The sequence below is a fragment of the Amblyomma mixtum genome, chromosome 3 (genome assembly GCF_055824585.1).
Source record: "Amblyomma mixtum isolate Tamu chromosome 3, ASM5582458v1, whole genome shotgun sequence".
Classification (NCBI taxonomy): domain Eukaryota; kingdom Metazoa; phylum Arthropoda; class Arachnida; order Ixodida; family Ixodidae; genus Amblyomma; species Amblyomma mixtum.
Genome location: NC_143014.1, coordinates 245,031,520 through 245,043,025, shown reverse-complemented (window position 1 = coordinate 245,043,025; position 11,506 = coordinate 245,031,520). Strand labels below are relative to the sequence as shown.

At 51.2% G+C, this 11,506-nt stretch overlaps 1 pseudogene; it reads right to left on the bottom strand.

Moving 5' to 3' along the window:
- Positions 1-4,126: 4,126 nt before the first annotated feature.
- LOC149354227 (uncharacterized) lies at positions 4,127-9,352 on the bottom strand (annotated as a pseudogene).
- Positions 9,353-11,506: the final 2,154 nt, after the last annotated feature.

Here is an 11,506-nt window from a genome sequence, read left to right as displayed (position 1 = left end):
AAAAGAAGTGCCCATTAGATTAAATCCTGAAACAGGCGCTCAAAGACTGTAGTAAAATAGTAAGTACGGTATGCATTCGGTGTTGGGGGACACGTGCACGCTTCCTGGATCTCCTTCAGCAAGAGTTTTTCGAATGCCTTCAGTAGAAGCGGACTGATCGGAAATCAGAAATACGCAAGAAATCTGGACAACCGTAATTTTTTCTCAGGAAGTTGTTTACGATCGGAATTTTTCGCACACCGTAAGAGTGCGCCCTAAGAATCAACATATCCGCTGATACTTCCGCGGGACGCTTGTAGTTATCTGCTATTTATTGCCGAAAACTCACTTCACTGTTTTTTATGGCAGCCTTACCTATTCAGTACCGGACAAACTTTGAAAGCAACATTTCGCTCTACATCGGAAGGTGAACAACTCCCATCATTATGTTCATAACAGTATATTACAATATTCCACGGGAACTTGTTTACCGTACGCCCTTAGCGCGCTTTGCCTTTTCTCTAAGCGAGCTGAAAGCTAGGCACCTGTCTACGCGATTGGCTTGGTTGCCGACGCTGTGCGCTAGCACTGTCAGGATATTTTGCGCGGCTTGATGATAGGTTGGCGCCGAAAACATGATTAATCGGACCAACCTGCCCACCACTGCACTCTCCGTAAGTTTGGAGGGGGAGTCGCGAAAAACTTCTCCACCCCGCGTGCGAAAGATGAAATTCGACTGCTCACCAGCGATAGGGGCCGCGCCTGATTAGCCGTTGACCGGAGGCATGAGGCGTAGACAAGTTCCGTAACAAACCCCTTTACTTGGGCAAAGAACAACAACAAAACGTTACAAAACCAAGCCCTACAAAGTAGCGTCCGTACACAGGCGCGACGCAAATAAGCGCAAAATGAGGACGTGAACACTGCAGTTAACACAAAAAAGGAAACATCAGGGCGATTACTACGCAACAGTGCTACGCGAGAAAAAAATACTACACAAAGGATTAAGACGAGAAACAGCGAGCAAAAAGACAAAGAGTTGAAAAGAGTGGGGAGAAACGGTGGCTTAGCTGCGAGGTGGCAAGGTCCGGTCGCATGGAGCGTCGGGCTGCGGATTCTCGTCGCGGGGCTGATGGGGTTTTGCGGATACGGGCGAACTTGGGCCACGCGTCTTCTGGGCTGCCGTCGCGTGCTGTATGCGTCAGACCCCCGCCTAGGCTCGCTTGCCGACCACACTGGCCTCACTCCCGTCCACACGCACCGATTTCTCGAAGCCAACTGCCCACTGTGCCCAGCTCGCGATTTTCCTGCGGCCGCGTTCTCGTGGCAAACACACACACACACACACACATACAAAAAAGGCGCCGCGTACAAACGAGACGCAGATTTTGAAAGAAAAAAAAACACGAAAAAATGGGTAAAGAAACACGAGAGAGAAAGCCACAGTTCTACCGAGGAGCGACGCGAAGGGTGCTGGGGCCTTGACCTCACAGCCCCCCGTTCCTAGAACGTACCAGCGCTCGTGTTCAGGCGACAATACAAGGAGGGGGCGAAGTGGCAGTGACTTTAGCCTCGACTGACCCTCCAGCGTCGCGAGGGGTCAGCCGTCCACGCGGGGGGCAGTTTGCGAAAAAAGGCACCTTGGCTACCTAGGCCGCAAAAGCAAAAGAAGGACAAGGCAGGCTCGTACTTTGTGACAAGCAGTTCGTATCGTACTGTTTCGCTGCAGTTGCTACGTGACGCTCATGTGACGCCGGAGCATATCTCATAAATAGACGTTGTGAAATATGTATACACTTAAACACGTCATACGAAGTAGACACGAGTCTTAAAAAATCGAAGAAAAAGCAAACTAGATTTGAACATTGGTTTAGGTTCTCTGCAGCTTGTCTGGGTGTTATGTTTCTCTGAGATGGTGACATACCTCGGCACCATGAGAAGCGACTGAGTCACACACTCACTGCCACTCGCACTCATTTCCACTCACACTCCCAACCACTCACTCACACTCGCACCCACAGCCACTCACTCACACTTGCATTCACTACTCGCGCTCGTGACCACTCAAACTCACAACCACTCACTCACATTCACACTCATGACCACTCACACTCACAACCACTCGTTCGCACTCATAACCACTCACTCAAGTGGTCGCTTGAAGTGGTCGCTTATCGACTATCTTCCATGCCCAGAACCAATCTTGCGCACAAATGTTCCCGCGCATGCTGCAGAGACAATGAGTGCCTGTATAACACAAGCTAAAATGCTTAGACACGTTATTGAACGGCTTCCACAGCGTTCACTACTCGCACTCGTGACCACTCAAACTCACAACTACTCACTCACATTCACACTCACCACCACTCACACTCACAACCACTCGTTGGCGCTCATAACCACTCACTCACACCAACAACCAACAATGAGTGCCTGTATAGCACAAGCCAAAATGCTTAGACACGTTTTTGAACGGCTTCCACAGCGTGCGCAGGGTTCTCCATAAGGGGGAACCAAGTTTCAGCGCAGCGTCCCTTCCCCCCAACCTCCTCTCCCCTATTCTTTTTTTTTCTTTACCTCAAAGGCCCACTAGGGGCATTACATGAGGGGTGGGCATACATATCATTGAAAAAAAAAATCAGTGATGAATGATTTGAAGTATTCCAGGCCAGGATGGATGAAAGCTTCAGCGGGGAGGTCGTTCCAGTCTCTTGCGGTCTGGGCGAAGAATGATTTTAGGTGCGCAGAAGTAGATGCTCGAGGTGTATGAACAGCTTTCGGATGACTGATTCGAAGTGAAAGGCGGTATGCAGGGGTGATAACGGATTGGCTGAAATGCGAATGATAAAACTTGTGGAAAAGGCAGAGTCTGGCTATTTTTCGACGGGATTCAAGGCTGGGGAGGTTAGCTTTTGTTTTCAATGCTGTTACGCTCGTATGATATGAGTAATCAGAATATACGAATCTTAGCGCGCGGCTCTGGACGCACTCAAGGGTTTTGGCTAGGTTAATTTGTTGGGGGTCCCAGATTGAGCATCTGGGACCCCCCATCTGGGACATCTGTCTTTGTTAACTGCAAAAAAGAACCTGAAAAGATTGCCTCAAAGTGACCCAGCAGGTAAACAGTTCTTGGAACGCAAGATCATTGATCTTTGGCTGCTACAGAAAACCTGAATGGTCATAGCAGTGTACTATAAAAGTGACGGAGTAGGTCCGACAGAGTAACGGTATGGGGCAGGCCTGGCCCCCCTTTCGTGATTACAGGGGGCAGCCGCACTGCCAGCCCTCTCCCCCCCCACCCCCTCTTCCCTGTACACATGACTATGATGGTGTCTAAGTAACAATAATGAGTTTACATTGACAATGACGTGTCCGTGAGTCTGGATGAACGCTCTTGAGGCAAGCGGTGACTATGAATACTTTTAGCGGCTTGGGAAATGGAGAGTATCTACGAAAAGATCGAGTGAGTACCCCACGAAAAGGGCGACGGCTGGAATGGGTCCCACGTACAGGTCTGCCCTGCGGAGAAACGGTCCAAACAGTAGTGGCCATTATGGGCCCAGGAATGATAGATGATGCTGTGCTCCAGATGCGCCAGATACACGTAGCTTTCTGGCAGGGCGTCGCTGATGCTTCTGACTGGACCTAATGCCGCCTGTATGAATCCGCCGCGATGGCTCAGTGGTTGAAGTGCTCAGCTCTGAGCCAGACGACGCGGGTTCATTCCGGGCCGCGGAGGACGCGTTTTTATACTAACGTCCGAATTTTGCTCTAAAAGCTCCTTTACGTGTGAACTTCTTGTCTGACATGCAGATAAAGCATTTGCTTTGTTTCCTTTCGTTTCGGTGAATCGTTCACCGAGAAGCAGCGGAAAACAGCAGGAAACCAGGCGATCACTGGCCTCCGCCGCAGAAGCAGGCGAGGAGAGAGCGGTCGCGACCGGTTAGGGTAAATAGATAGATATATACTTGAGGCCTTACCCTTTGTAACGGGCGGGCACCACTAAAATGAGCACCCAGACCGAAAAAGAAAACAAAACAACCACAAAAAAACTGGATGAAAACGCACAAGGAAAGAAAGAAAAAAGGCGCACAAGAAAAGAGAAAAAAAAACCGTCTAAAGCAAGGAGTTCGCTCATCGACCGCGTTCATATCCGACTCTGCGGTTTCGCGCGGTTAGGCACAGTGCGCCACCAAAGAGTCAGTCGACGCTTGGTTCGCAGCACACCCTCGCTCTTGTGCTTGGAGTTGTCTCCTTCGTCGTCCACTGCATGACCGTGAAAGCGGAGCGCCTGAGAGAATGTGGTGCCCTCTGTCGGCATCGGATGGAGTCTCTGGCACGACATCACCAGGTGCTCGATGGTCTCCTCCGCGTCGCCACACGCTCGGCATAGTGCTGCCTGTGCTTCTGGTGTTGCATCGAAGCGACGGCGGTACACCAGTGTTCGCAGCGCTCCGGCCCGGGCCTCAAACAGCAATGTGCTACCCAGGCCGTTGTCAAAGATCTTTTCGGATCCATTGCTGTTCTTGCACTCGCGGTACACAGCCAGTGTCGGTTTTTCGGTGAGCGCCTGCAGCTACTGCTTATTCTCCAGTTCTTGAACCCGTCTCCTTGCCTCCTGTTTCCACGCCGTTGCTGATAAGGAATTTATGGGTGTCTGGAAAAGGCCATACTTGCCTTCTATCCAGAGGAGGCGCTTAACCCATGTAGTGCGTAGGCATGTCGCAGCGAGGTATTCAAAGATCCGCCTTGCCCATCGGTCGCGGCTCATGAACTGGTGTCGACCGCGGTACTCTAGCTTGCTGCATGCCTCCCTTGCCTCAAAATTAGACCATCCAAGGTCACCTTGGATGGCTGCATTGGCCACCCGTCCATGACAACCGACTGCAGTGCGGCCGACCTCTGTTTGTCTGCGCTCTAGCCAATTCCTGGTGGCTGATGGGAGGCAGACCACCGTGTTGGCGAACGTGAGTCCTGGTACGTGCGCGAGCTTCCAGAGGTCGCGGACCATAGTGTACTGGTGGCACCCCCACAAGCACCGACGTCTGAGGATGCATTGCGCTCAGAGTGCAGGCTGACGGATCTTGGCCTCGTGCAGCCTGAACATGTCAGTCTCAGCGCACAAATTTATGCCCAGGTATTTGTACGATGTGTCGACTGTCAGGGGCTCATCGTTCAACGTAAGCAACAGCTGATCAGTCGCCTCGCCCGCCAGCTGAACAACCATGCATTTTCGTTGATTGAACTTGAGGCCAAGGCTTCGCAGCTCCGCGGCACAAACGTCTAGCATTTTCTGTACATCCTGTGGTGTTTCTCCCATAATTACTATGTCATCAGCAAAGGCAAGACCCGGCAGTCGGCTGGAATTGTCGATTCCTCTGGTGCTGTACTTAAGGCCGAATCCCAGGTTTGCCTGCAGGAGTGCTTTTTCCAGTCCGCACACATACAGCAGGTAGAGGAGGGGAGACAATGGGCATCCCTGCCGAAGCCCTTTGCGCACACAGACCCGTTCCGATTGCACATTGCCAAATAAGGCTGTGACTGCATTTTCCCGGTACAACCTCTTTATCGTATCGAGGAGTGGTGGTGCCATCCCCAGAGTACCAAGGCAGTGGAAGAGAGTTTCGTGCGGAACGTTATCATATGCCTTTTCGACATCCAGAAAGCAGCAGATGAGTCTCCTGCCTTCCTTCCTGGCGATGTCTATACAGCTGGTGAGTACGAAGAGGTTGTCTTCTAGCCGCCTGCCCGGACGAAACCCATTCTGCAGCTCCGTTAAGACGGGCGCTGATTCAGCCCATCCGCTGATCCAGGCTTTCAAAACCTGCATGAAAACTCGATACACCACGCTGGTGACCGTGAGTGCCCGGTAGTCGCCGATATGGGCAGCATTGCCGCCGTGCTTCAGCAAGAGCACCACCCTGCCATTGTGCCAGTCCTCGGGTATGTCTCCGCCGTTGATCATGGTGGTAAACAAATCGGCAAGCTGTTCCCTCGAGTTTGGACCGAGTAGTGGCTGTGCAAGCGCTGATGCGGCCCAGTGCCCGATTTATGCCTGGCAGTGCGACCTCCCATGTGATTTCCGGTTGGTCCTGGGATGGAGCTGAGGACGATGTCTTCTCAAGCTTGTGCTCAGGCATGCGGGCTGGTGGCCCATACAGGGCTGACAAGTGGTCAGTGACGTGCTGTTGCAGGTCGGTGATGGGCAGTCCTGTAGCACTATCCACCATTTCTATTGGCCCCTCCCTTTTCCTGTCCAGTGAGCTGACGTACCGCCAGAATCTCTGAGCCGCCGACTTGCCCTCTGCCCGTAGTTCTTGCATTTGCTTGAGATTTGCGGCCGCCGACTTTGCCTGCACCAATGACTGCATTTCATGTTTGCGTTGCAGGTACGTGTCCCATGTCGCTGCTGCTGCCTCAGGGTCCTTATCTTTCACCGCCCTGCGGTGGGCGCAGTTCGCGTCCCTGCGCGCTTGCCATGCCTCTGCCACCTGCCTGTCCCACCATGGCTTCTTCTAGGCTTGCCCATGTCCCTTGTGAACCACGTGTGAGTGCATTATCGAACGCAGGGCTTCCATGTATTCGTCGTACGTAGCGGCTCCGAGCCGCCTCTGGCTCTCTTTTTTTTAATAATAAATTATTTATTTGAAAAATTACACAGTACAAATACGAGCCTGCCCAAGCCAACAATGTGCTTGTGGGGCAGTGCTCGGCAGAATGGAGCAAGCCAGAGAACGGCACAGTTAATCAATACTGCACAAATTTAGAATTAAACTAAGGGAATGCAGTGAGAAAGGACGGGGGGGGGGGAGGAAAAAAAAGAAAAGAAACAAAATTACACATACAAATCAAAGATAGCAGATTTCACTTCTTTCCGAGTGCTGAAAGATAAAACATTATCTGGCAGGTCGTTCAACACATCAGGTACATAAAAGGCACGGACACGTTTACCATATCTTCTCCGTACTCTGGGCAAGGTAAAGCGGTCGCGTGGACGTAATGCTCTGGTGGGGACATACGGGAGGCAGAACTCATTGTTCCATATATACATAAGGATCACAGTTTCTTTGAATAATAGCCTGAACGAAGGCATGTGCGAAAATGAAAAAAGATTGGAATTATTAGTAATGCGCACACCATACATCACAGCCCGAATTATAGATTTTAGTAAAGAATTCACTTTGTTGCGCCAAAACACTGAACAAAAATAAAAAGAACAAATTCCATATCGCAGCCCACTGTACGCCAATGCATGTGCTATTGTTTTCATTGTGTAAATTGGGCATAGTGCTTTAATAGAATATAACAGGCAGGCTATCTTGCGCAGCTAGCCTTTCACAAACGTTAGCCGAATGAGTGTTCCAGGACATGTTAGAATCGAAATGGACACCCAGATAATTGACACTTGAGAGGTATGGAATAGGAGAGCAAGAGCAATTGTTACACAGAGGAGAATAAAGAAACACTGGATTGATGACAGAAACAGATTTCAGTGGATCGTGAAAACAGACTAATTTAGTTTTACTTTGGTTAATAGAAATTAAGTTGTTACGGTACCAACTGATAACATTTACAGTGTCAGTTTGTAATTCAGCCACGGCTTGATGGTAATTAGTATGACGCGATACTAAAAGCGTGTCGTCTGCGTATTGAAACACCCAACAGTGAAAAATTGCTTGACTGAGATCATTAACGTACAGGTCGAATAAAAGGGGAGCTAAAATCGACCCCTGGGGAACTCCAGCGGTCAACTGTCTAGGTTTGCTTTTAATATTTCCGAAAACTACTACTTGGATTCGACCGTGCAAATAATTCTCAAGGAAAGTTAGGAAGGGCCCTCGGAAGCCATAGCTATGAAGTTTACGGAGTAATATTTCATAGTCTACGGAGTGAAAAGCTTTTGATACATCTAGAAATAATGCACAAGCGAATGCACTACTTTCGAGAGTACTATTAAGGAAATCGGTTAATTCATCTAATGCTAACCTAGTGCCACGCCCGCAAGTAAATCCGCATTGATTAGGCGACAGTATGTTGTGCGCATCAATGAAGCTCTGCATTACGTGAAAAATATGTTTTTCAAGTATCAGAACAATGCACGAAAGTATCGAAATGGGTCTGTAGTTTGTGACAACATTAACCTGTCCGCTTTTGAAAAGAGGAACTACAAGCGCTTCCTTGAGGCCAGGCGGTATTACTTGTGTGGCTATAATGTTATTTATAATTGCTAAAAGAACATTCTTCAGGGCCTCGAAATTTGTGCGAAGGACGCCCACAGACACACCATCTAATCCAACCGACTTGCGCTGTTTAAAGTTGAATAATATAACGAATATCATCTTCAGTACACTCAGGCAGGAAGGCAGACTCAACCACCGATTGTGGCATACAATAACTAGCCGTATTACCAGACAGACTTGTTGCAGTAGACGAGAAAAAGGAATTAAATTGGTCTGCTAACGTTATAGATGGTGGACCGAAATTCTTAGCAATAGTTTGGTATGCGCCTTTCCGGGGACGACCCCTTAATTCGTTAACCACAGACCAAGCCTTGGACGGGTTATTTCTAAACTCAGAAAATTTACCTTGGAAGTGCTTTCGCCTGGCACCTCTAAGCACAGCAGTGACTTTATTGCGAGCCATCTTATAAGCTTCACCAAGATGCTGATTATTAGGGGAGCGACGACAACGCGCCCAGGCCAGTTCTTTTTCAGCTATCGCGGTTAGAACATTTCCATTTATCCACGGGCATCCCGGCTTTCGTTGCTTTAAGACGACTTCAAATTCCTTGGCGACGACCTCTATCTGTCTTACCGGAAGGTAGATAGCTTTCGACCGTCGCGGTCGAGTCTTCCTACGGTGTTTACGGCTGAAGTCCAGACGCAGGCGATTATGGTCGCCGCCCATGCTAACCAGGCCCTCTTCATCAATGTCGAGGTGCTGCAGAAGGCTCAGTAAAAGAGGCGATAGCAGCGCATAGTCATACATGTTGCACTGTTTCTGGCGCACCACGTATACTGGCCGTCGCATCTCGGGTCCAAATTGGCGATGTTGAGCTGGAGCTGTTCCGCAAGCCGGATGACGAGGTCACCGTTAGCGTCAATGTATCCGTCAAGCTCGGAGAGGTGGCCGTTGTAGTCCCCAAGAATGATCACCTCCCCGTCAATTGCAACCAGGCGGGCGTCTCTGCACACGCACTCCACTAAACCACGGTTTCGGGACGACTGCTGCGGACGGAAAAATATACCACGCATAGCGCTGTGGGGACCCCGATAAGATCACCTACCACCCATGAGTGGTCTCTGCATCCCTCGTCATGCCCCACACGATCACTGCACTCTTGCGCCTGCCACTCCAACTCACAGCGCCACATCACTCCCGCACCTCCACCTTTCCGGCTTTCACCCAATCTGTTCTTGCCCGCCAACACCAGCTCGGGTCGACGGGAGGCTCCTCGAGGTCCCGGAGGTGGGTTTCGGCCACCGCGTATACGGATATTATGCGAAGCGTACTAGCCGCACAACCGAGCTCTTCCATGCTGCGCCGCGCACGGCCGCGTAGCTACCACTTGACCTACATCGGCGCACCACGTGATATGACGTCACAACAGCTGTGAAAGCTGGGGCTCAACTCGTGCGCTCGCTTGCGGACGCGCAGCCTCCACCGGCGGCCTAACTCCCGCTCCTTCCGCTAGGGGAGCTGACGTCACAACAGCTGTGAAAGCTGGGGCTCAACTCGTGCGTTCGCTTGCGGACGCGCAGCCTCCACCGGCGGTACGCTTCGCTTCCTAGGCTTAACCATAAGCTAAGCCAGGCCATTTTTTTTCCTCTGTGCGAAGCGCGCTGTACAGTTCCGCCCACCTTTGTTCTCGTCAAGCACCGTGAAGGTTCAGAAAACCGACTCTGAAGCTTATTTGCTCCTTCCACCGAAGTGCTGGGCGGCGACGCTGCTGCGCGCCCCTTACTGCGCTCGAGGGTGCCTCGATGCGCACGCGCCCCCTACGAGCGGTGGGGTCGTCGCGCCCCTGGCGGCGGCGGACGGCGTAACCCCCGGAGAAAAACTCGCATTTCTTCCGCGGCGAATGCGAAGGCCGTAGGAAAGAGCGCGCGCCCCCCTCGAGACCGGCCGTGGCTGGACGGCTGGACTCGGACAAGACTACCTCCCGATCGAGAAAAACCACGTGATTTCCTCCACATTTTTCTCAGAGGGTGTTGGGCCTGTGTCATTTATGCGGTTGTATGGGCAGGGCGTGGCCTCTCCTAAGTTTTGCTCTTTAGTGGTCTGTTTCCGGCAGCAGCGCAAGGGGTCATGGGAAAATCATCTGCTAGCCACTTCCGGTTTCACTGGTTGCCTGTCCAATGCCTCACTGGCATGCTCAGCTGGTTTGTTTCATCGCAGTCGCCGTGCATGGCGGCACTGTATATTTACTAATTTATTTGTGCGGCGTTGTCAGTGTTTGTACACTGCACAACGTAAACATGGACAGCCACGAAAGGCAAGCCTGTGCTGGCGTGGATAGTATGCCCATGGAGGAAAAAAAACTAAGGAGGGAGCGTGACGTCACGCGGCCAGCGTTCGCAAGCCGAGTGTTTTGAAGTCGTTTTCTCCCTCAGTTTTTCGCTCTCCGAGTCTGTCCTCTTTGTTTTGGTTCTGGTATGTTTTAGTGCGCGCGTATGCGCGACCCGCGGCGCGGGCGTCTACAGCAAGGAAATTGATCTACAGATAGTCTGCCGCGCTAATCGGCGCATGCGCGCGCGCAGCGGGGCTAGACTTTACCGCATGCTATCACGTGGTGCGATCACGGGGGACACACTCTCTTTTTTTTGCTATATCTTTACTTGTAAAGGCTAGGCTTCAAGGTTGTCGCCGGACGCTCCCTCCTCAGTTTTTTTTCCTCCATGAGTATGCCGCATAATCTCTCTGCCTCCGGTTTCACGTGCATTCGAACGAATCCTGAAGCGACAAGCGAGCAATGAGGGACGCGGTATAGTGGAGGGCTCGGGGTTAATTCAGACAATCATTAACATGCGCTGACATCGCGCATCATAAGCGACGAGCTATGCACGGACCTCCGCTCGCGCTATGTTGCCAGGCTTCGCAACACCCCTGAAGTTGAGTTTGCTCGCGAATAGCCCGGATTTTCGTTGGTTTGACACAAAATCAACAACAGGAAAAATTGGGGTGGCGGTACGTGTTGAATGTGGCGACAGGCATTCTGTCGACCCGCCGCGGTGGCTCAGTGGTTATGGCACGCGGCTTCAATCCCGGACGCGGCGGTCGAATTTTGATGGAGGCAAAATTCTAGAGGCCCGTGTACTATGCGATGTTAGTGCACGTAAAAGAACCCCAGGTTGTCGAAATTTCCGGAGCCCTTCACTTGTGGCGTCTCTCATACTCTGAGTCGCTTTGAGATGTTAAGCACAATCAACCAGCCTAAACCAGCATGCTCTCGAATGCAGCGTCGTTCATAGGTGTTTAGAGTGCCGCGGGACTGCAGCTAAGAACCAGTCGGTAGCTCCTTCAGCGC